Source organism: Pseudophryne corroboree, chromosome 3 (assembly GCF_028390025.1).
Source record: "Pseudophryne corroboree isolate aPseCor3 chromosome 3, aPseCor3.hap2, whole genome shotgun sequence".
Taxonomy (NCBI): Eukaryota; Metazoa; Chordata; class Amphibia; order Anura; family Myobatrachidae; genus Pseudophryne; species Pseudophryne corroboree.
In genome coordinates, this window is record NC_086446.1 from 343,167,457 (window position 1) to 343,192,052 (window position 24,596).

At 46.0% G+C, this 24,596-nt stretch overlaps 1 protein-coding gene across 27 annotated transcripts in view; it reads right to left on the reverse strand.

The window, feature by feature from the left end:
• Positions 1-24,596, reverse strand: part of SRCIN1 (SRC kinase signaling inhibitor 1) — a 900,548-nt gene that overhangs the window by 368,746 nt on the left and 507,206 nt on the right. Inside the window, exon 1 of one of the 27 annotated variants that reach the window (XM_063959678.1) lies at positions 16,304-17,062. The exons of the other annotated variants lie outside the window; for them this stretch is intronic. The gene's annotated coding sequence lies outside the window, so the exon portion shown is untranslated. Of the gene's footprint in view, positions 1-16,303; positions 17,063-24,596 lie in introns of those variants that run through there. 27 annotated transcript variants of the gene reach the window in all.

Below are 24,596 nucleotides of genomic sequence, written 5' to 3' on the forward strand. Positions count from 1 at the left end.
ATACAATCAACGTCATGGTTGCTTATTCTTCCAGGACGTCGGGGAGACTTACAAATTTCAGTGAGATCCCCCTGACACTCCCAGGGGCACACAAACCACAAGCCCACTGCCTTGGGGTGTATATTTTAATTCTTCAATACCGCACAAATTTACGTTTCCTCCATTGAGTCATGCACAGCATTGAAGTGTAGTTACTTTTTCTTTAATATGTGCATCATACATCAATGCAGCGAAACATAATTCAAAGTATACTACAGACGCTGGGCTGTGACTTCCATCACACAGAAATTAGTTTAGTACACGTACAAAGTCACAGTTGAAGCCCAACGGAACATGGCGTGAGAAAAAACTGCGGCACTGTGGTACTTTCGACTCATTCGCAACAGTTGTACAAGTGTCGCATATGATATTAATCAATGCTAAGAAGTTTTCTTGCATCAGATTGTTTCATTTGTGTGACTAAGATGCACATTTGGGCGAAAAAGATGAATGGTGCAAGTAGAGTCACATAGGACCTGGCAAGCCGAGAGAGACTGGTTGGCAGCAATTATGTATGAGGCACATCTATAGAAGCAAGCTGGACAATTAGTTCATGCAGATTTTATTTACAGTATGATCAAATGTGATTGGTCACCTGTACAAAACATGAGTTTACTGTACCTATTTGTGGTTCCCTGCACCAGTGAGATGGCAGTGCCTTACCTAATCATGTTTTGGCTTCCTGCAGGAATCCTAAGGAAGGTATGTCCTTTTAATTCTAAATGGAGCCAGCAAGGATAAGCATGGCTCCTACGGGCACGATACAGTAAGAGGTATTATAAAGTTAGCAATGATTACTATTGAATAGATTTGGTCATTGTTGTTTAGCATAGAGACAGAGCACTATATACAGTATTTCCTTGGTACCCACCAGCCATGGACACAGAGAGGGGGCCCAGTGCTACTTTGCATTGGGCCAGGCATCACAAGAGGAGAGGTTGTCTTTCAATTATTATTTTTTTATACATTTGTGAACAAGCAGGTTAGCTCAGATTGCCTGTGCTTAGATCTCTCTCACCTACCACAGCGCCTCTATTTGGGTACGAGTCGTTGGGTCGACTCAACTTAGGTCGACAGTCATTAGGTCGACCAGTGAAGTTCGACATGGGCATTAGGACGACATGCACTAGGTCAACATGGGCATTAGGTCGACATGTAGTAGGTCAACAGGTGAAAAGGTCGACATCAGTTTTTGAACTTTTTTTGGTGCCGTTTTCTTCGTAAAGTGACGGGGAACCCCAATTAGTGCACCGTTTTTGCTCGCCATGCTTCGGGTAAGGTGCCTCGCTCCACTACCACTTCGCTCGGCACAGGTTACAGTTCCAATCGTAGTCCACGTGGATCGTCAAGTATGGAAAAATCCACAAAAAAATTTTAAAAAAAAAATAAAAAATTGAAAAAACTCATGTCGACCTTTTGACCTAATGCATATCGACCTTCAGTGGTCGACCTAATGACTGTCGACCTACGCTGTGTCGACCTAACGACCGTATCCCCTACTTTTGGGACCATTTTACTTGTGAGATTTCCTGCTGCTGAATATAGCTCACAATTTTTATTTTTAACCCGTTAAAAAATATCAAGATGCTTGTGAATCCATTGGGAGGGAGATCTGGGACCCCAAATCGGGAACGGATTGCTAGGTCTTCCATACCTATATTGGTTAAGAAAAATTCCTATAAAATGAAATACTGCTGGTACATGGTTCCCACTTGACTCCATAGAATGTGTAGCTCTACCTCTCTCCTTTGTTGGCAGGGTTGTGGGATCGTGGTATCTTTCTTCACATATGGTGGAATTGTCCAAAAATAGTTTTATTCTGGCATTTGATTACGGACCGTTTGACTGCTTTATTAAATTCTCCCCCATAACTGTTAACCCATGGTCCTCTCTTTTGCGTCTCCCCCTTGGGTCCTTAGAAGGATATGAGTGCAAATTGGTGACCCAAACCCTCAATGCTGCTAGATGAGGCTGAGGCCTACCACTGTAAACAATCTTGCCCCTCCCTCTCTGATTGTTGTTTTCACTAGAACGTAGCGCTTGGCTGTGACAGGGAAAATCTTAGCTTATAGTACTTCAACTCCAAAAATCACCACAATTCCATCAGGTTTGGAGTCCTTTGTATACTCATGCAAGCCCATTCTCCACCTACTTAGCTGCGCATGGCCTGTCACACCTTTTGTTTTTACCTTTTACTCTATTCCTCTTTCTTTCATTATTTCTACTGTTATTTTTTCGGGCTACTCTGTCACCTCCTCCCACCCCTCACTTAAGGCCCATACACACTAGACGAGAAAGTAAAAGCTATCGCTCAGAAGGGCCAATCTGAATGAGATCTTTTACAATCTCGTCTAGTGTGTACACTCAATGTCGTTAATGATGCGTGCTCCGGCACATCGTTAACTCCCTCCCTCGTCTGAACATGTACAGATGATGGAGGTCCTCGTTAACGACAGCCATGCTGCAGATGCAGCATGGGCGTCCTTTCCCCTGCCACCCGCCGTCACTCCCTTCCCAGCTGGCATTGGCATGCATGTATGTATGTATGTATGTATGTATGTATGTATGTATGTATGTATGTATGTATGTATGTACTTGCCGAGACTGGCACCCCGCCGGGTTCCTGCCGCTACTAATATCGGCGTCGGCAGGGGTCGTTTAGTGTGTATGGGGCTTTACTTTACTGTGTACACTACGTAAGTAAAATTATTATGCAATTCCTGCTTTGACTTGCATCTTGCAATTGTTCTATTTAAGGTTTTTACCACTGCGGAGGTGGGATTCTGTTGTCAGTCTGCCTTTAATAATTCTAATGGTTTTTGAACTTGGCAAAAAATGTTAGTAAACTACCTCTTCATAAATCTCCTAAATGTAGTAAAAAAATTAAATAAAAAACAGTTGTTCAAAAAATTAATGTAGAAAATACTAAATCTGTCTTCCATGTAGAAAAAGGCGTGTCTGCCGCATTAAACTGACATCACCCAAAGCAAATGCCATAGCAGCAGTTGGTGTGCAGTGGCTGTTTTTCAGAGCTGTAGGCTGTACCTAACCGAGGAGACCGCAAGGGATCTGTTGGAAACACAATTATTTAAAAAGAGGTATTCACTGGTTTATGGCAACATCCGGCATGCCAGGTTGGAACTATAGTATCTATGGCCCTCATTCAGAGTTGTTCGCTCGGTAATTTTCTTCGCATCGCAGAGATTTTCCGCTAATTGCGCATGCGCAATGTTCGCACTGCGACTGCGCCAAGTAAATTTGCTAAGAAATTTGGTATTTTACTCACGGCATTACGAGGTTTTTTCTTCGTTCTGGTGATCGTAATGTGATTGACAGGAAGTGGGTGTTTCTGGGCGGAAACTGGCCGTTTTATGGGAGTGTGTGAAAAAACGCTGCTGTTTCTGGGAAAAACGCAGGAGTGGCTGGAGAAACGGGGGAGTGTCTGGGCGAACGCTGGGTGTGTTTGTGACGTCAAACCAGGAACGAAACTGACTGAACTGATTGCATTGGCAGAGTAAGTCTCGAGCTACTCAGAAACTGCAAAGAAATTTCTATTCGCAATTTTGAGAATCTTTCGTTCGCAATTTTGCTAAGCTAAGATTCACTCCCAGTAGGCGGCGGCTTAGCGTGTGCAATGCTGCTAAAAGCAGCTTGCGAGCGAACAACTCGGAATGAGGGCCTATATGTAGTTAATGGTTATAATGCAGGGTTAAAATTAAGCTCAATGGTTCCTTCAGTCATGCTTTCCTTGCCATTAGTGCCCAATTTAGTAATGCTTAATTGATGCCAAAGATGTATTATCATATTTTTATTTATATATTTTTATTTTTTTTGCTTGCTATAATGACATTACCTTATTTAAATTACCTTATTTGGCAAAGGGTTTTCATTAAATTACCTATTTGGAACATGACATTTTAGGCTTTTGATTTCCTTAGTACACCACCAAAGTACAAATCACATAGCCTAATCTCTTGTGTATAGCAGAAATACAGACTGACCTCCCAAAATCAGGACTATTAGGGATATGCAAATGTGCAGTTAGGGGGGAAAGACCCATGAATACTAGGAATGTAAATGTATCCTATGGTTTACTAACGTAGCATTAAATCTGATCATTTTGGAAAGTCTCATTTTATGCTACATTTCTACATATAGGTGGTCATTCAGAGTTGATCGCAGCCAGCAACTTTTTGCTGCTGCTGCGATCAACTAGTACACGTCTTTGGGGGGAGTGTTATTTAGCTTAGCAGGGCAGCGATCGCTTGTGCAGCCCTGCTAAGTGAAAAAATGTCAAGCAAAAGAAGACTAGGCCTATACCTACTTATCCTGTGCAACGATCCCTGCGATGCTGGAGCCGGCTTTGACGTCAGACCTCCGCCCTCCTTTCTCCTGGACACGCCTGCGTTTTCCTCACCACTCCCCGAAAACGGCAGCCAACGGTCTGGATCCGCCCTGGAATGCCTTATTCCTGTCAATCTTCTTTGCGGTCGGCTCTGCAACCGCTTCCTACGTTAGCCGCGGCGTAACCTGGCGACCCCTGTCGCCGGGCAACGTCGCGCACTGCGGTCGCCATGCATGCGCATTCCGTACCCATTCGCACCGCAGCGATACACCGCTGCTTGTGAACGGGTCGGAATGACCCCCCCCTAGTTCTTGCCACCTTTTTGTGTCTCCGGGAGCAGCCCAGATAGGAGATGCTGTAGGTTGCGGGGCCTGGCTGTCACTTCATTAGGTGATTTGCATAATTTAGCCCCTCCCCCTCAATACGGCACCGTGATTTCGGTGATTATCTCCCCAACAGGAAGCGTGCAGGATGCTGGAGATCCACTTGCTCTTCTGTGGGTGCAGGGGACTACACGAGTCTCTCACAACTTCCATGAGAGCAGGCAAGTATGCACGTGTAATATATACTGCATTTCTCTGGCTTTTGCCACATTTGTGCCAGATTCCTGTTCCTTTGCTCTTGTCCCTGTTTTAGTTATATTTCATAGATCTTTTAGATAATTTATATTTATACTTTTCATGACAGTATCTTTTGCCATCAGACTGCCTTTTGTTTTGTTTTTTGTTCCCAGAGTAGACTGGGGTTAAGTCTGACCTAATGTAGAATGAACTGAACTTACAGTAATTACAACTGAAGCCCCTTTCAGATCGCAATGCCGGGTCCCACCCAGGAATTGGAAACGGGTCCTTCACGGATGGGACCCGGCATTGGACCTTTCACACTGCCCTCCCGACCCGGCAATATGTGGAGCTCATCTCCGCGCCGCCTCTCCCTATGTAGTGAACAGGATCCAGGTCGCAACAACACGGCAACCCGGGAATAACCCTTCTTATAACCCCGGCTGAATTACCGGGTCAGGCAACACAGGATTTCTGAAGGGACCCTTTCACACTGTACAGTGACCTGTGTCGACCCAGCAATATACCGGGTCGATACCGGGTTATTTGTGCGACGTGACGGGTATAAAATACAAGCTACTATCTTCTCCAGTAGCGCTAATAGTAACTGAGGAAATAGTGACTTATGGATATGCAGGTGCTACAACTAAGAAATCTAACATTTTTCTTGCAGGCTCCAGCAGAACTCCCTGATCTATGTGGGCCAAGCGTTACAACCCACTGTAAGAGGGATCAGGTGAAGGAGAATGCAAGTGGCTGAAATAATTAAAGTGCTGAATAACTTGAGGCTGCTGATGGAGGCCAGGCCATTTAGAAGAAATCAGCAGCACCGTTACTAAGGCAGATGCCCTGTGGGCGCGACAGGCTGCTGCCATGCTACTTGCCTAGTGCCACTGGGTGCAGCTTAAGGAGAGAAAGAACACAGAGGGAATGATATATGACAGTACTGTCATAAACCACTAGGCCTGTATACTTGCACTCCCAACGGACACATAGGGGTTACGTTTTTTGTGAGTAGAGATTGGTTTTTGGATGGAGTGGTTTTGATTTGTCCTGTTTGTTGTTATGGGAGGTTCTGTGGTTTTTTGTTTGTTGGTTTGTATGTGTGGGACTCTCTTCTCTTCAGGATGTTTGACAGAGTAGTACTGTGTCTATATATATTGTTTTTGCCATTTTAACCTTGCTGTGGTGTATTTGGTCTGCTGGGTCTTTCTATTCTCCTTCTTTGCCTGTCTACATTACCTGCTTCTTTTCTTACTTCTCCTAATATTTCTTCCCTGTCCTGTTTCTTTCCTGATTCTTCATCTATCCTTTCTTTATGGAGAGACCTGATGCGGGGGTTAGTGCGTTTAAATCCAGCATCCTCAAGCCAGGGCACGGCAAGTGCTTTGCATTTAATAAAGGGCAGTGCACTTTGGTGTCGAGGTGCAAAATTCGTCACCTTTGTATCCGGTGTGTAGGTTCCCATTCCATCAGGAACTGCAGTAAGCCTGTCAGTAGCGGGGATGGAGCAGCAGCGTCTCACAGCCGCGGTCCTGTGGCCTCTGTAGCTAAATAAGGCCCCCATCCCAGTGCGAGTGGGAGCAATGTCGGCTTGGCTAGATGTTTATCCCTCTCGCTCGGACAAGTCTTTCCTTTGTTTCAGGCTTCATGGAGGGTTTTTTGTTACCCATCAAAGGGGAGGTTACATAGTAACATAGTAATTGAAGTTGAAAAGAGGCAAAATGCCCATCGCGTTCAACCTGTTTATTGAATTGAGTTGAGTTGATTTTAATGTACCTGCAGAAGAATTTTTTGACTGTCACGTTACACCCGGATTAACAACTTCAGTATTTCAAATGTCGTAGCCTTTGATATCCTTTTCAATCAGAAATTCATCCAATCCCCTTTTAAATGCATCTACAGAGTCCACCATTACCACCTTCCCTGGCAAGGAATTCCAAATCCTTATTGCCCTAACAGTGAAGACCCCTTTCCTCCGCTGCGTACGGAATTTTCTCTCCAGCCTCAGCGAGTGCCCGCGTGTCCTAAACCGAGTTCTTTTAATAAATAATTCCTCTGCTAACTCTTTGTAATGTCCCTTTACATATTTGAAGACATTAATAATGTTTCCTCTTAGACGCCTCTTTTCCAGTGTATACATATTCAACCTAGTAAGCCTTTCCTCATAATCCAGTCCCTCTAGCCCTTTAATCAATTTAGTAGCTCGCCTTTGAACCCTCCCTAGTTCACCGATATCTTTTTTTATACAGTGGTGCCCAAAACTGAACACAATATTCCAGGTGCGGACGTACCAATGATTTGTACAGCGGCAGAATTACATCCTCGTCCCTTGTCTCAATTCCCCGTTTTATGCACGCTAGCACCTTACTTGCCTTCTTTACTGCGCTCTGAGATTGTATACGGTTATTAAGTTTATTATCAATGAGTACCCCCAAATCTTTTTCCAAAACTGTTACCCCTAGACTTTCCACGTTTAATATGTAGGATGCAAGTTTGTTTTTAGTCCCAAAATGCATAACCTTGCATTTTTCTATATTGAATCTCATTCTCCATTTAGACGCCCATATTTCAAGTTTATATAAGTCATTCTGCAGAGACTCCACATACTTTTCGGAATTAATTACCGTACACAGTTTAGTATCATCTGCAAAGATTGACACTGTGCTTTCCAGGCCTATTTCTAGGTCATTGATAAATATGTTGAACAGTAGTGGCCAGAGTACTGACCCCTGTGGTATTCTGCTGAAAAATGGTGTCCAGCTTGAGGACTTCCCGTTGACCACTACTCGCTGTACCCTGTTTTCCAGCCAGTTGCTTATCCATGTACGAACAGTATTTCCTAGGCCAAGCTCTTAATTTGATGATTAATCTCCTGTGAGGCACTGTATCGAAGGTTTTTGCAAAATCTAAGTAGACCACATCCACTGCTTTTCTTTGGTCAAGATTGTCGCTCACTTCCTTGTAGAAGTTAACTAAGTTAGTTTGACATGATCTGTCCCTCACAAACCCGTGCTGGTTCTTGCTAATAATCTTAGTGGTCTGCAGATACTCCTGTATACTGTCCCTTAGAATTACTTCCAATATTTTCCCCACTATAGATAGATGTCAAACTAATCGGCCTGTAGTTACTCGGATGATTTTTGGATCCCTTTTTAAATAATAGCACTACCTCCGCTATACGCCAATCCTTTGGTACCATGCCAGATCTAACTGAACTATTGAAAATCAAGTACATGGGTCTTGCTAATGATGACCTAAGCTCCATAAGAACCCTCGGATGAAGTCCGTCCAGGCCAGGTGATTTATTAATCTTTATTTTGCGTAAGCTCTCCTTCACTACTACTTCACTTAAACAAGTATCTAACCACAAAATATTACTGTCACAGGTTAGGATAGGGTTAGTTAGAAATCTGCATTCTACTCAGGCTTTTCCATTGATTTTGCATGATAAGATTCAGCAGGAAGCCAGCAAGGGTCAGATGGAGGGTCCTTATGGTGAGCCTCCCATATAAGATTTTGTGCTTTCAACAGTCGGAGTGGTGTCTAAGAAGATGGGGAAGTTTCGGCTGATTCAGCATCTGTCTTGTCCACTGGGAGCTTCAGTGAATGGTGTAAATTGCAGAGGTGTACTGTTGAGTGATATACCAGTCTTTTGATTCGGCGCTGCATTAATTGCAGGTCATTTGGTCATGGAGCCCTGATGTGCAAGATGGATATTGAATCAACGTTTTGTTTGCTCCCTCTTCACCTGTCGGCATTCGCTTTATGGGTTTTCGCATGGACGATGGTTTACCAATGGGGTGCTCAGTTTCCTGCGCATATTTTGAGTGTTTCAGCTTATTCCTACATTGGTGCATCGTGGTTGCCATGGGAGAAGTCAGGGTGGCGCATTTCCTGAACGACTTCTTTTTGTGGGCTCAGCGGGATCTCTGCGCTGCGCTAAGCTTTTTAGCGAGGCTACGGTGGGGTTCGCGGATTTCAGCGTTCCTAATGCGGTGGATAAGACTGAAGGCCCGGCCGAAAGTCATCAGGTTTTTGCTGTCTTCCTTCGGACAAGGTTTCGCGCTTGCACAACGGTGTCCTACCAGCACTGGCGGAGGACACAGTTACACTCAAACAGGTTCAATCGTTGTTGGGGCTGTTTAACTCGCTTACCAGGTTATCCCTGTCGGTAGGGTCTTTTGCCAGTAGTTGGAGAGTGTAATGGCTGGGGAGAGGCATGCTCATCCATTTATCAGGCTGTCCAGCAAAATCAGTAGAGACTTGCTAGTTTGGGACACCTTTCTGTTGGGCTTTAATGGCGTGTGGATATGGGATTCTCCACAGCTTTGCAACTCGGCTCTCCAGCTTTTCACAAGTGCAGCAGGGTCCATGGGATTTGGCGCTTATTTCAATGGGAGGTGGTGTGCCGCTCCATGGCCCGATGATTGATTAGTTGAAGGAAATGCTTACAATTTGCTGTTGCTGGAACTTTTTCCAGTGATGGTCGGTCTGGAGCTGTGGTGTGGTATGCTGGAGAACTGTTCGGTGGTTTTCCGGTGCGACAATCTCGGAGTGGTTCATGACATTAATAGTCTGCGTTCGGCCTGACTTCCCGCTATCCATTTACTTGCACAAATTGTACAGCGATGCTTACAGAATAACATTTCTATTCGGGCTGTGCAAGTGCCGAGGGCCAACAACGGGGTTGCAGATGTGCTACCGCGCTTCAACTGGGTGTGCTTTAGGCGGTTGGCAACGAATGCAGAAGCCTTTGGTGAATCAGGTCCCTCTTAAGCATGGCAGGTAATCCAGCCAACATGGAGGATTTAGCCCATAGATCGCTGGCGCCTGCAACACATCTGACTTACATCCCTGCTTGGGAACAATGGAGCCGGTTACTGCAGTGTAGAGACAACAGAGGTAAAAGCTTGAATTCCTTGAGTGTTGTCTTTGTTTGGAAGAGTTATTCGGCGGGGAAATCCAGGGCGTATGTAGGAAAGTTGAAGGCAGGTATTTCCTATTTTCTCAGCTTACGGGGTGAAATAGATGTTACCAAGTCATTCTTCCTATCATGTGTAATGGAAAGTTGGGCGAGCGTAGTACCCACTCCATCTGACACACAGCATCCTATTGACGGGTCTTTGCTGCATAGGATTTTAAAAGTTACATCAAGGGTTTGCGCATCAGCGTTTGAAACTTGCTTATTTAAAGTGACTTTCGCAATGGCGTATCATGGGGTGTTCAGGGTCTGCAAAATGGTGGTCTTCTCCAAGAGGGCCATTTCGCTTATACTAGTGGGTTTTGAGTTTGAGGTGGTGCATCTGGGTCTTTCTCCGGATGACTATGGAACATACTCGTTATGCATCGGGACTGCCAAGGCCGCCGTTGCAGCGGGTTGGACCATGGATCAAACCCGGGCATTGGGAAATCTGGTGCGTTCAAGAAATACATAAGGTTTTATGCACCCTATCTTGAGGATTAGCTGCTTGCCACCTTTGGTGGAGGTCTTGAGGAATTTATTTGTTTCACCTCGTTATAACTTCGGCTTCTGCCGACTGGTGGAGGTTTTGCGTTTTTTGCCTCAAGTCAAGTTAGTTTGACCTGCATTCCCCCCCTTCCCGCCACCCCACATCAAGGGGGTTATGATCTTACCACCAGATTGTCCCTGGATTTGCGTTGTGAAATCAGGCCAGAGATGCTGGATTTGATGGAGCAATGGCCTTTTTGTTGTGTTTTTTTGATGTAACATTATCCCGAGGAAGGGTTTAGTGTGGTGTTGTGTGACCTGGTGTGATGGATTTGGGGAGGCGCAGGGTGAATGCCGTGGTTGGTTATGCGGTAGAGGCCCAAGGGGGTCAGGTTAATTGGCATCAGGCCATCTCCTTTCAGGACAGTCATTTGTTTTTGAGTGATTGTGTTCACCTTTCGGAGGCTGGTATGGCGATTTTCTTGGAAGACATTTTTCTGGCTTTGAGGTCAATTTAAGGTGGTTGCGGTTCTTGGGCTACCTGATTTGGTCGTGGTCAGAACGGCTGGTGGTGGTTTTATAATAATTTTTTGTTGATTCCCTGGGGGGCAGTTCTGTTCATGGTGAAGATTAGGCTGGATTCCAGTTTCAGGTAGGGGCAACCAGGTGGGGCACCTTGCTTCTCTGTGGATGGGCTTCATTGTTTGGTTGTTATGTCCCCGTAAGGGTTGGACAGTTGGTCCGTGCAAGTCGTTTAGGCAAGGATGGCGGCAGAAGGCCTCATACTTGCCGAGGTAGGCTGTTACCCCTTGTTTAAATTGTTGTTAGCTCAAAGTTATTGTTTGTACTAGGCCATTCTTTCCCCCTGTCCTAAAATAAATTCCCTTAAAATAAAATGCTGACCCCTTTCACTGCTCATTCAGTTGTCTATGTCATTATTTATTTCGTTAAGATCATGTGAGTGAAGTGTGAATGTAACGGCCGATATATAGTTTATCTGGGAGAATAGGATCATGCACAATGTGCGCTCTCTCTGCTACCAGAGCACCTGCTGTGACAGCGCTAAATCGATGACCCCTGAGAGAGTCGGACCAGTCCCAACACTGGGAACTACTGCCGGCCACTCTGCCTGTGACTGCGCTGTATACATGCCCTTAGACGCTAGGACTCCTCATGAGAGCCGGACCAGTTCAGTTGGAACCACACTGCCGGAAAAAGGAACCACTTGGGGAATACGTACCGATTACCGGCAGACGTGATCCCAACAGTGGGATCCCGTCCGCCAATAGGCCACCAGTGGGGCGGGCGCTGGAAAGCCCCTTGCAGGCTTGCTGCACTCGCCACACTGCGGGCAGGTGGACACCCACAGAGGGAGAATAGCCTGTGTCGCAGGTATTCCGGCGGCAACATTTCATCGCCAGTCGGGATTCCAGCTTCGGCTTTGTGACCACTGGGAACCCGACTGGCGGTAATGTGATTGCCTCCCCTGCTGGTAACAGTACATGTTAAGCAAAACGCTTTGAAACAGGAAGCAGGTTACACTGTACAATAGTTTCTCACCAGCAGGAATGAAGAGAAGCAGGACGCCATTCACAAAGTATGCTGTATCTGCACTCTATTACATTTATTTGCTTGAGTCTATATTGCTTGGCTAGTTCTAGACATTTGCACCCCAAGACTTTTAATTATGCCCATTATATATTTATATGTAGCGTTGTTAGGTCTTATTACATAGTAACCACAGTGTTCGTGTTTTATGTATATAACTTACTATATCCTATGTTTGTGCATACATTATCAATTTGTGATTTAGATAATAATATTATCAGAAGTATATTTATTATTATTATTATTATTAAAAATGTACATTAAGGTTACCAGATTTTCACTCCTTTAGTAAAAATAGATATTTGTGATACAAGATATTCATCTACCACAAAGGAAGGTATACAATTAGGCCCAATAAAACATCGGGTGTGAAAAACGTAACTTTTTTTTCACCAATATTTATTTATTTATTTTTATAGGCTATCCAATTAGATCGCCCATAAAAAAAAAAATGATCACGAAAACAGAGGTTCAGTGAAACCTGCGTGACTTCGCGGCCGCAGCTCGCTGCTTCCGGGGTTTTCTTCGCCTGCCTGAGGCAGGTGAAACACAATCCCAGATTAGCAGCGGCTCGCGCTGGCTTATCAGGGCTACTTGGATAACCCCCAGCGATACAACTGCCTGCGATGAATAGACATGGGTAATTGGATACTGGCCTTAGCGCCTGTACTCCTACGTATTATAGTACTAATATGAATAGGGGGTACTGATGTGTGACTTTACCCCTCCACAGTAAGACAACACCCCTTTTGGAGTCCTTATTCAATTTTTGGGTGGGTGAAGGGGGAGGGGGTCACCAGTGCTCTTTCTAGCACAGGGCACTAAAACATCTAGTTACGGCTCTGGAGTTTATATATCCACTGTCCAGTGCTGCAAGGCTTTGTTGCACCTTGCAAATTAAGAATGGTGATGACTGACAATAGCTCAGTGTCATTTCCAGGATGACAAGAATTGTGCTCTAATGCTGTGGGCATACACCAAAACCATAAATTAAACAATTCTCAGCCAATTACTTATAATGCGTTAAATCACTAGCATATGAAATGAAGGAGTTGGGAGTTTTATCGCATTTCACTTTCTTATAATTGTGACATCTTACATCATTAAATGTATAGCTACTAGCACTGTTATAGCTCTTACACTGGATATTTTCTTTGACATAGAATGTAATGTTGGGGGTGGAGAGGAAATTGAATGCATTTTTATTGTCACTTAAACAAAAGATTTATTTGATAGAGTCCAAGATAAAAATAAAATGTGCTTTATTCAGTAATGTAGTTGCCAGTATATTATCTTCAAACGCTGGATCATGTCAATAGCCTCTTATATTCAACCTCCTCCTCTCAGCTGGAGGACGTACTACAATTCCCTCTCCTGTGCCCAGCCATCACCTCTACTTTGTCAGCTCACCAGCACTTCCCACTACATTGTCTTTTTCTTATGCTGCAATTGTCTTTAATTCACAAAACAATGCACACATGCTTCTAGCAGTTCTAAAACCGGTATTAGATTATAACTATAGAAAGAACTGAAAAACCTGCAAGCCAGTCTCTGAATCAGAAACCAGAGTACAGGCAAATAATTACACACCATACCACAAGTCTTGGTTGGCACAGTGATGAGTGCGTCATAACGACCAGCTTATAAGACATGCAGGAGCACGGATAACAATAAGGGATTTGAGTAATTCAGTAGGGAAGCATGTTTCACAGAGTGAGAAGAGCGAACAGAAGTCATGCTCTAGTGCTTAGCAGTGTGAACCAGAAAGAAAAAGAATACAGGTTGAGTATCCCTTATCCAAAATGCTTGGGACCAGAGGTATTTTGGATATCGGATTTTTCCGTATTTTGGAATAATTGCATACCATAATGAGATATCATGGTGTTGGGACCTAAATCTAAGCACAGAATGTATTTATGTTACATATACACCTTATACACACAGCCTGAAGGTCATTTTAGCCAATAGCTTTAATAACTTTGTGCATTAATCAAAGTGTGTGTACATTCACACAATTCATTTATGTTTCATATACACCTTATATACACAGCCTGAAGGTCATTTAATACAATATTTTGAAACACTTTGTGTATTAAACAAAGTTTGTGTACATTGAGCCATCAGAAAACAAAGGTTTTACTATCTCACTCAAAAAATTCCGTATTTCGGAATATTTGGATATGGGATACTCAACCTGTAATACATCCTTAGGCATCAAGGCTTCGTCACACGTTTTAAGCTCTTTTTAAGTCAAATGAAATCAACATCCTATAGGAATCTGATATGGATTGGAAATGGTGGCGCATATGTTTGGACATTGATCATGAGTTAACAATGTACCATCATCATTCAACTGCACCAATTGCCCCATAACATTTAGCAATCCGTCTGAAGAGTTAGAAGACTGGATGCAGCAAATTTTATCACACAGCTGTGCAGTGAAAGTGGGCAAATCTCTGGCCACCCGATACTTGTGTCAAGCAGATAATTATTGGCAGGCTTTGAATGTAAACTTGTTTTCATAGCAATTCATACAATACTTCCTGATTCTATAGCACTGAATCAGACAGTGTGTGTATATATATATATATATATATATATATATATATATATATATATATATATATATATATATATATATATATATATAACATAAACAATGCTAATACGTTCATGCTGACAACACAAACATATGGAGAAGGCATAACTAGAACGTAATCCCTGATGACATTTATATAGGCATCAGCAAGGCACTTAGGCCCCTGCACTGGATCGCCCCTTTTAGTCAGTGTGAGGTCAGAAGGAAACAACCAGGAACCAGCTGATTTATCCTGCCCACGATCTACGTTTATTCTGACAAACTTTCAGTAGCATGCACCATTCACAGGCTTTTAGATTCTGAAGGGAGACAGCTATTGCTACAATGAAAAATGGTAAAACAAAACACACACACACAAAATATAGTCATAATCTGGATTTTGCAGCAAATTAAAGACATGTTTTATTATTTGTTTGCTTTTTTAAAGGGGGGGGGGGGATAAACAGCAAATGATGTTTACTTAACACCCTCTTACACTTAAGGCGAGTACACATGGTGCGATACTACCTTGTGATTTAGACTACATTGTCAACATCGCATGTAAAGTTAGTGCATATCGCAAAGGTGTTTACCAGCTTGCGTTACCGATTTGATCCCGATGCGCACTCCCGCAGGGTCGGTATCTCAAGATTAGATAGTCAAAATTGACTTGCCTGCAAAGTATAGCCAAAATCGTCCATAGCCAAAATTGCACATAGCCAAAATCGCAAGCACACAGTCAATATCACATAGTCAAAATCGCACATGAGTCAATATCTCACCGTGTGTATGCACCTTAGAAATAAAAATTCTCTGCAAAAAAAATAGAACTGCACATCCAGTCATGAAGGAGTAAAATATAATTCCAGTGCGTCCGCACTAAAGAGTAAAGTGACCCATTATACATCCTGTTGAGCCTATACAAGCTGTGTGTTTAGAATGATTTATAGCCGATGTACAGTAAAGCAGTTTTCACTAGGAGGCCAAATGCTAATTATTCTTTTTTTAATACTATTCTTTCTACAGCAAGCATGGAACATGGTAGGCAGTGAGATGTGCAATTGTCTAGACAGGAGCACCCCGATGATAGATATCCAGCCAGTAATGGCAAAGGTCTGACACGTTCTGTGGCACTACACTGCAGGTACACAATTGGCAGCGGCTAGTGTATATTGGAGGCAATTCATGGAAAAATGTCAATCACAATAGGTGTAATGTACTGTAGTGCTTTTAGCTGCTTTCTCAGAACCCATCACCGTACAATCTCTTATCATATTAATGTCTTATTAGTAGAAGACGTTTAAGAAAAATAATTTTTCATAAAGGTAAAACAACAAAAAGGAAAGGTTAATAAAAATGATGCAAGGAAAGGGCTGTGGAAAAGCAGAGATGTTACTGGATATAGTAACAGGTCAGTGATTGATGCAGTAATGCAGACAATCTGAGGCAGAGAGAGGGCAGCATGAAGCCTAGGCAGCTACTTGGCACAGGGACTGTAAACAGAGCTGCCAGGTAGGTGCCCTCAGCAAACAATGCTGGCGCTGTTCCTAGTCACACCTGCCTGGGAGATTTCTCCATTTACTGCAACCTGCTAGCCAAGGAGCCAGCAAAACAGGGTGAGGAGAGACTACTGGGGTCACTGTACAGTGTGAATGACACCCTGCCTCCCCCAGCTACACACAATCCCCAGAGAAGGCGTCATTAATGCCCTTTATCCTTACCTACTCTGCGGGATCTGTGACAGAGGCGTCCTGCACTGACTGCTAATCCATCAGACAAGGCAGCTGCGCGCTGTGATGTACAGAGCCCCTCTCCTGCCGGTTACATGCTGCTGCTGCCTAGGCAGGGAGATGGGAAGGGGCACGTTCTGCAAGCCCCTGTCTGTGTCATGCACCAAGCGCTGTGCCTGGGTTCTGACCGGCTCCACCATTCCGCCCGGCACAGTCCTGACCTTTGCAATGCTCTCGCCTTATAAGGATGCGGTTGCTGTGGAGACCGGACTCCACCTGTGTCTCTGCACTTTGCAGCAAGTGCTGAATGCACGGAGAGAAGGCGCAGGGAGGAGATCGATGCCGGCTGCTCAGCCCATACTATACAGCTCGGCCACCTCCGAGTGCAGCAGCAGCTCCTGGCGGTCACTAGCAGACCGTGGCAGCGGGCGGGGAGGGAGCCGAGCAGCAGCCGAGGAATGCAGATCCCGGGGCTCCTGCAGCCTGATCCATCATCAGCGCGGGGGGAGGAGGAGGGGAGGTGCTCCATGCATTCTCAGTCAGCGCTGGCCACATCCACCAGGAGAGGAGAAGGGGGGAGTGCTTGTGTCCACCTGCACCGCACAGCTAGAGAGGAGACCCCTCACTGAGCACAGAGACAGCAGCAGTGTATGCTTATCCTCCTCACAGTGGCTCTTTCTCCTTAGCGGACTAGTACGCGGCTGAGAAGAACACACTGATAATGCAAATGCGGGGGATTAGTTTGAGGTTGGGCAGGGGGGTGTTATCTGTTGTAAGCAGCAGTGGTTGCACCTCCGTGTTCCCCGCTGCGTGCTGGGCAACTGACAAGGGGCCGCAGCTGCTGCACGTTTTTTCCACATCAACCAGAGGCTACATTTCCCAACTACCAATCCGGTAGATGACGTAAACATGAAGTTATATACATATATAGGTTGTGATATATTTTGTCGACATACATGTCATGTCAACATGCAAAATTTTGAGAATTACCACGTCAACATCATGTATACTACATACATTGGATAATGATGAGATTTCCAGTGACCGTCGTATAGTGTGTACCCTCAAATCCACCCAATTTATTTTTTGATTAATTGGGTGGTCACATAATCCAGGGGAGTTTTAAGGTAGGAGGGGGCCCGTGTGCACACTCTGTGCAGGCAATGGTGGAATTCCCTCTAGGCATGTGAGGCACATGCCTAGGGATGACACTTGCTGGGGGGAGGCGGGCTGCACAGCATGCTCATTTGCATGAGAGTCCAGCTAGGCCAATGGCCAGGTGACTCTTTTATTCATTTATATCATTACAACTTATTTTTTTATTTTGTAACTGATGAGGGAGGATGGGGCAATGGGCAGTAACTAGCGGTGGTGGATTGGGGGTGAGGTTGGCTCTGCTTTGGCAGTCGCGAGGCACCAACATGAAGGGGGCAGTGACACAATTGGGATGACCTATAATGTCATGCCCCTGTGTGCAGGCCTCCTCCCCCTGTGGCGCAGTAGACCCTGCACATGCGCAGGTCTCTGGAAACATGGCGCCTGCTATGTCCCCGGTGACTAATCTCTATTGTGCATGCACGAATCACTGGGAAAATGTCCACCGCACCATTTTCTGAGTTAGTAGCAGTGCTGGTGCAGAATTGAACATGGGTGCAGGGTGTGTGGTGAGGGTCCCACTGAACCCAGGGGCCTGTGTGCACCGCACACACTACACCCATCAGGGCCGGATTATGGGAGGGGTGACAGAGGCTGTCGTCCCTGGGCCCCCACAGATTAGGAGCCCCCACTCATTGTCTCCAGGCTCCCTGTGTACAGCATTTGTCTGTCTCCGTTTTTTTCCTCTGCGGTGGCTCAGCAATTGCCTAACAGCGGCCGCCGAGGAGCTTCACTGTAGTCAAGAGTCTTGCGGGATCATGACGTAAATCTCGTGAGACTCTGACTGTCTAGGCCAGAAGAGCAGAGTATGCCTGCCAAGGCACTCAGCGCCACTGTTCTCAGCTGTTGGCTTGTGACGCAAATGCCTCCTGTGTCTCCCCCCACCCAACCCCCCAGTAGAGCATTGGTACTGTTAACCCTGACAGAGTGAGCTGCTGCAGAGGTGAGCAGCAGTGGAGGGTTACATATATATATATATATATTTCTCTGACGTCCTAGTGGATGCTGGGAACTCCGTAAGGACCATGGGGAATAGCGGCTCCGCAGGAGACTGGGCACAAAAGTAAAATCTTTAGGACTACCTGGTGTGCACTGGCTCCTCCCCCTATAACCCTCCTCCAAGCCTCAGTTAGATTTTTGTGCCCGAACGAGAAGGGTGCACACTAGGTGGCTCTCCTGAGCTGCTTAGTGAAAAAGTTTAAGTATAGGTTTTTTATTTTCAGTGAGTCCTGCTGGCAACAGGTTCACTGCACCGAGGGACTAAGGGGAGAAGTAGCGAACTCACCTGCGTGCAGAGTGGATTGGGCTTCTTAGGCTACTGGACATTAGCTCCAGAGGGACGATCACAGGCCCAGCCATGGATGGGTCCCAGAGCCGCGCCGCCGGCCCCCTTACAGAGCCAGAAGACAGAAGAGGTCCGGGAAATCGGCAGCAGAAGACGTCCTGTCTTCAATAAGGTAGCGCACAGCACCGCAGCTGTGCGCCATTGCTCTCAGCACACTTCACACTCCGGTCACTGAGGGTGCAGGGCGCTGGGGGGGGCGCCCTGAGACGCAATAAAAACACCTTAGATGGCGAAAAATACATCACATATAGCTCCTGGGCTATATGGATGCATTTAACCCCTGCCAGTTTTTCCTTAAAAAAGCGGGAGAAAGGCCGCCGAGAAGGGGCGGAGCCTATCTCCTCAGCACACAAGCGCCATTTTCCCTCACAGCTCCGCTGGAAGGACGTCTCCCTGACTCTCCCCTGCAGTCCTGCACTACAGAAACAGGGTAAAACAAGAGAGGGGGGGCACTAATTTGGCAGATTAATCAATACAGCAGCTATATAAGGGAAAAACACTTATATAAGGTTATCCCTGTATATATATATATATATATATATATATATATATATATATATATATAGCGCTCTGGTGTGTGCTGGCAAACTCTCCCTCTGTCTCCCCAAAGGGCTAGTGGGGTCCTGTCCTCTATCAGAGCAGTCCCTGTGTGTGTGCTGTGTGTCGGTACGTTGTGTCGACATGTATGAGGAGGAAAATGGTATGGAGGCGGAGCAATTGCCTGTAATAGTGATGTCACCCCCTAGGGAGTCGACACCTGACTGGATGGTCTTATGGAAGGAAGTACGTGATAGCGTCAGCACTTTACAAAAGACTGTTGACGACATGAGACAGCCGGCAAATCAGTTAGTACCTGTCCAGGCGTCTCAAACACCGTCAGGGGCTCTAAAGCGCCCGTTACCTCAGATGGTCGACACAGACCCAGACACGGACACTGACTCCAGTGTCGACGGTGAGGAAACAAACGTGTTTTCCAGTAGGGCCACATGTTACATGATCACGGCAATGAAGGAGGTTTTGAACATTTCTGATACTACAAGTACCACAAAAAAGGGTATTATGTGGGGTGTGAAAAAACTACCCGTAGTTTTTCCTGAATCAGATGAATTAAATGAGGTGTGTGATGAAGCGTGGGTTTCCCCCGATAAAAAACTGCTAATTTCTAAAAAATTATTGGCATTATACCCTTTCCCGCCAGAGGTTAGGGCGCGTTGGGAAACACCCCCTAGGGTAGATAAGGCGCTCACACGCTTATCAAAACAAGTGGCGTTACCGTCTCCTGATACGGCCGCCCTCAAAGAGCCAGCTGATAGGAAGCTGGAAAATATCCTAAAAAGTATATACTCACATACTGGTGTTATACTGCGACCAGCAATCGCCTCAGCCTGGATTTGCAGTGCTGGGGTGGCTTGGTCGGATTCCCTGACTGAAAATATTGATACCCTGGACAGGGACAGTATATTATTGACTATAGAGCATTTAAAGGATGCATTTCTATATATGCGAGATGCACAGAGGGATATTTGCACTCTGGCATCAAGAGTAAGTGCGCTGTCCATTTCTGCCAGAAGAGGGTTATGGACGCGACAGTGGTCAGGTGATGCGGATTCCAAACGGCATATGGAAGTATTGCCGTATAAAGGGGAGGAGTTATTTGGGGTCGGTCTATCGGACCTGGTGGCCACGGCAACGGCTGGGAAATCCACTTTTTTACCCCAGGTCACCTCTCAGCAGAAAAAGACACCGTCCTTTCGTCCCCATAAGGGCAAGCGGGCAAAAGGCCACTCATATCTGCCCCGGGGCAGAGGAAGGGGAAAAAGACTGCAGCAGGCAGCCTCTTCCCAGGAACAGAAGCCCTCCCCCGCTTCTGCCAAGTCCTCAGCATGACGCTGGGGCCTTACAAGTGGACTCAGGTACGGTGGGGGGTCGTCTCAAGAATTTCAGCGCGCAGTGGGCTCACTCGCAAGTGGACCCCTGGATCCTGCAGGTAGTATCTCAGGGGTACAAATTGGAATTCGAGACGTCTCCCCCTCGCCGGTTCCTGAAGTCTGCTTTACCAACGTCTCCCTCCGACAGGGAGACAGTATTGGAAGCCATTCACAAGCTGTATTCCCAGCAGGTGATAATCAAGGTACCCCTCCTACAACAGGGAAAGGGGTATTATTCCACGCTGTTTGTGGTACCGAAGCCGGACGGCTCGGTGAGACCTATTTTAAATCTGAAATCCTTGAACACTTACATACAAAGGGTCAAATTCAAGATGGAGTCACTCAGAGCAGTGATAGCGAACCTGGAAGAAGGGGACTATATGGTGTCTCTGGACATCAAGGATGCTTACCTTCATGTCCCAATTTGCCCTTCTCACCAAAGGTACCTCAGGTTTGTGGTACAGAACTGTCACTATCAGTTTCAGACGCTGCCGTTTGGATTGTCCACGGCACCCCGGGTCTTTACCAAGGTAATGGCCGAAATGATGATTCTTCTTCGAAGAAAAGGCGTCTTAATTATCCCTTACTTGGACGATCTCCTGATAAGGGCAAGGTCCAGGGAACAGTTAGAGGTCGGAGTAGCACTATCTCAAGTAGTACTACGACAGCACGGGTGGATTCTAAATATTCCAAAATCGCAGCTGATTCCGACGACACGTCTGCTGTTCCTAGGGATGATTCTGGACACAGTCCAGAAAAAGGTGTTTCTCCCGGAGGAGAAAGCCAGGGAGTTATCCGAGCTAGTCAGGAACCTCCTAAAACCAGGCCAAGTGTCAGTGCATCAATGCACAAGGGTCCTGGGAAAAATGGTGGCTTCTTACGAAGCGATTCCATTCGGCAGATTCCACGCAAGAACTTTTCAGTGGGATCTGCTGGACAAATGGTCCGGATCGCATCTTCAGATGCATCAGCGGATAACCCTGTCTCCAAGGACAAGGGTGTCTCTCCTGTGGTGGTTGCAGAGTGCTCATCTTCTAGAGGGCCGCAGATTCGGCATTCAGGACTGGGTCCTGGTGACCACGGATGCCAGCCTGAGAGGCTGGGGAGCAGTCACACAGGGAAAAAATTTCCAGGGCTTGTGGTCAAGCATGGAAACGTCATTTCACATAAATATCCTGGAACTAAGGGCCATTTACAATGCCCTAAGTCAAGCAAGGCCTCTGCTTCAGGGTCAGCCGGTGTTGATCCAGTCGGACAACATCACGGCAGTCGCCCACGTAAACAGACAGGGCGGCACAAGAAGCAGGAGGGCAATGGCAGAAGTTGCAAGGATTCTTCGCTGGGCGGAAAATCATGTGATAGCACTGTCAGCAGTGTTCATTCCGGGAGTGGACAACTGGGAAGCAGACTTCCTCAGCAGACACGACCTCCACCCGGGGGAGTGGGGACTTCACCCAGAAGTCTTCCACATGATTGTGAACCGTTGGGAAAAACCAAAAGGTGGACATGATGGCGTCCCGCCTCAACAAAAAACTAGACAGATATTGCGCCAGGTCAAGGGACCCTCAGGCAATAGCTGTGGACGCTCTGGTAACACCGTGGGTGTACCAGTCAGTGTATGTGTTCCCTCCTCTGCCTCTCATACCCAAGGTACTGAGAATCATAAGAAGGAGAGGAGTAAGGACTATACTCGTGGCTCCGGATTGGCCAAGAAGGACTTGGTACCCGGAACTTCAAGAGATGCTCACGGAGGACCCGTGGCCTCTACCTCTAAGAAAGGACCTGCTCCAGCAGGGACCCTGTCTGTTCCAAGACTTACCGCGGCTGCGTTTGACGGCATGGCGGTTGAACGCCGGATCCTGAAGGAAAAAGGCATTCCGGATGAAGTCATCCCTACCCTGATCAAAGCCAGGAAGGATGTAACCGTGCAACATTATCACCGTATTTGGCGTAAATATGTTGCGTGGTGTGAGGCCAGGAAGGCCCCTACAGAGGAATTTCAACTGGGTCGTTTCCTGCATTTCCTGCAAACAGGACTGTCTATGGGCCTAAAATTAGGGTCCATTAAGGTTCAAATTTCGGCCCTGTCGATTTTCTTCCAGAAAGAACTGGCTTCAGTTCCTGAAGTTCAGACGTTTGTCAAGGGGGTACTGCATATACAGCCTCCTTTTGTGCCTCCAGTGGCACCTTGGGATCTCAATGTAGTTTTGGGGTTCCTAAAATCACATTGGTTTGAACCACTCACCACTGTGGACTTAAAATATCTCACATGGAAAGTGGTAATGCTGTTAGCCCTGGCTTCAGCCAGGCGTGTCTCAGAATTGGCGGCTTTATCCTATAAAAGCCCTTACCTAATTTTTCATACGGACAGGGCAGAATTGAGGACTCGTCCTCAATTTCTCCCTAAGGTGGTTTCAGCGTTTCACTTGAACCAGCCTATTGTGGTACCTGCGGCTACTAGGGACTTGGAGGACTCCAAGTTGCTGGACATAGTCAGGGCCCTGAAAATATATATTTCCAGGACGGCTGGAGTCAGAAAATCTGACTCGCTGTTTATCCTGTATGCACCCAACAAGCTGGGTGCTCCTGCTTCTAAGCAGACTATTGCTCGTTGGATTTGTAGTACAATTCAGCTTGCACATTCTGTGGCAGGCCTGCCACAGCCAAAATCTGTAAAAGCCCATTCCACAAGGAAAGTGGGCTCATCTTGGGCGGCTGCCCGAGGGGTCTCGGCTTTACAACTTTGCCGAGCAGCTACTTGGTCAGGGGCAAACACGTTTGCTAAATTCTACAAATTTGATACCCTGGCTGAGGAGGACCTGGAGTTCTCTCATTCGGTGCTGCAGAGTCATCCGCACTCTCCCGCCCGTTTGGGAGCTTTGGTATAATCCCCATGGTCCTTACGGAGTTCCCAGCATCCACTAGGACGTCAGAGAAAATAAGAATTTACTTACCGATAATTCTATTTCTCGTAGTCCGTAGTGGATGCTGGGCGCCCATCCCAAGTGCGGATTGTCTGCAATACTTGCACATAGTTATTGTTACAAAAATCGGGTTATTATTGTTGTGAGCCATCTTTTCAGAGGCTCCTCTGTTATCATGCTGTTAACTGGGTTCAGATCACAGGTTGTACGGTGTGATTGGTGTGGCTGGTATGAGTCTTACCCGGGATTCAAAATCCTTCCTTATTGTGTACGCTCGTCCGGGCACAGTATCCTAACTGAGGCTTGGAGGAGGGTCATAGGGGGAGGAGCCAGTGCACACCAGGTAGTCCTAAAGCTTTTACTTTTGTGCCCAGTCTCCTGCGGAGCCGCTATTCCCCATGGTCCTTACGGAGTTCCCAGCATCCACTGCGGACTACGAGAAATAGAATTATCGGTAAGTAAATTCTTATTTTATATATATATATATATATATATACACATACACATGACAAGGATGCGGCACTCTAGGCTTAAGAAATCCACAGCAAATCTTGCTGTGGATTTCTTAAGCCTAGAGTGCCGCATCCTTGTCCTGTGTATTTATCCATTCATGAAGGCACCGGCTGCAGCTAAGCGTTTGAACTAGGAGTGCCAAACACCAGCTATTCTATATATATATATATATATATATATATATATAAATATTAACAAAGAAATAATATATCCAAATTGCGCTAGTAAAAACCGCCTAAGACACAGTAGTCCTTGGAGGAACCAGCCGCAAATCTCCAAAACAAGTCCTCTTGCCAGTTGAGAACCAGTGGTTAAACAATAATGATGGTAGTCAGGAGAGCGCTCGAATAAATGTCTCTTTACAATATCTCTAGAGTGTTCTTTCAATTATGTGTTACCCGCGGAGAGATGTAAATATC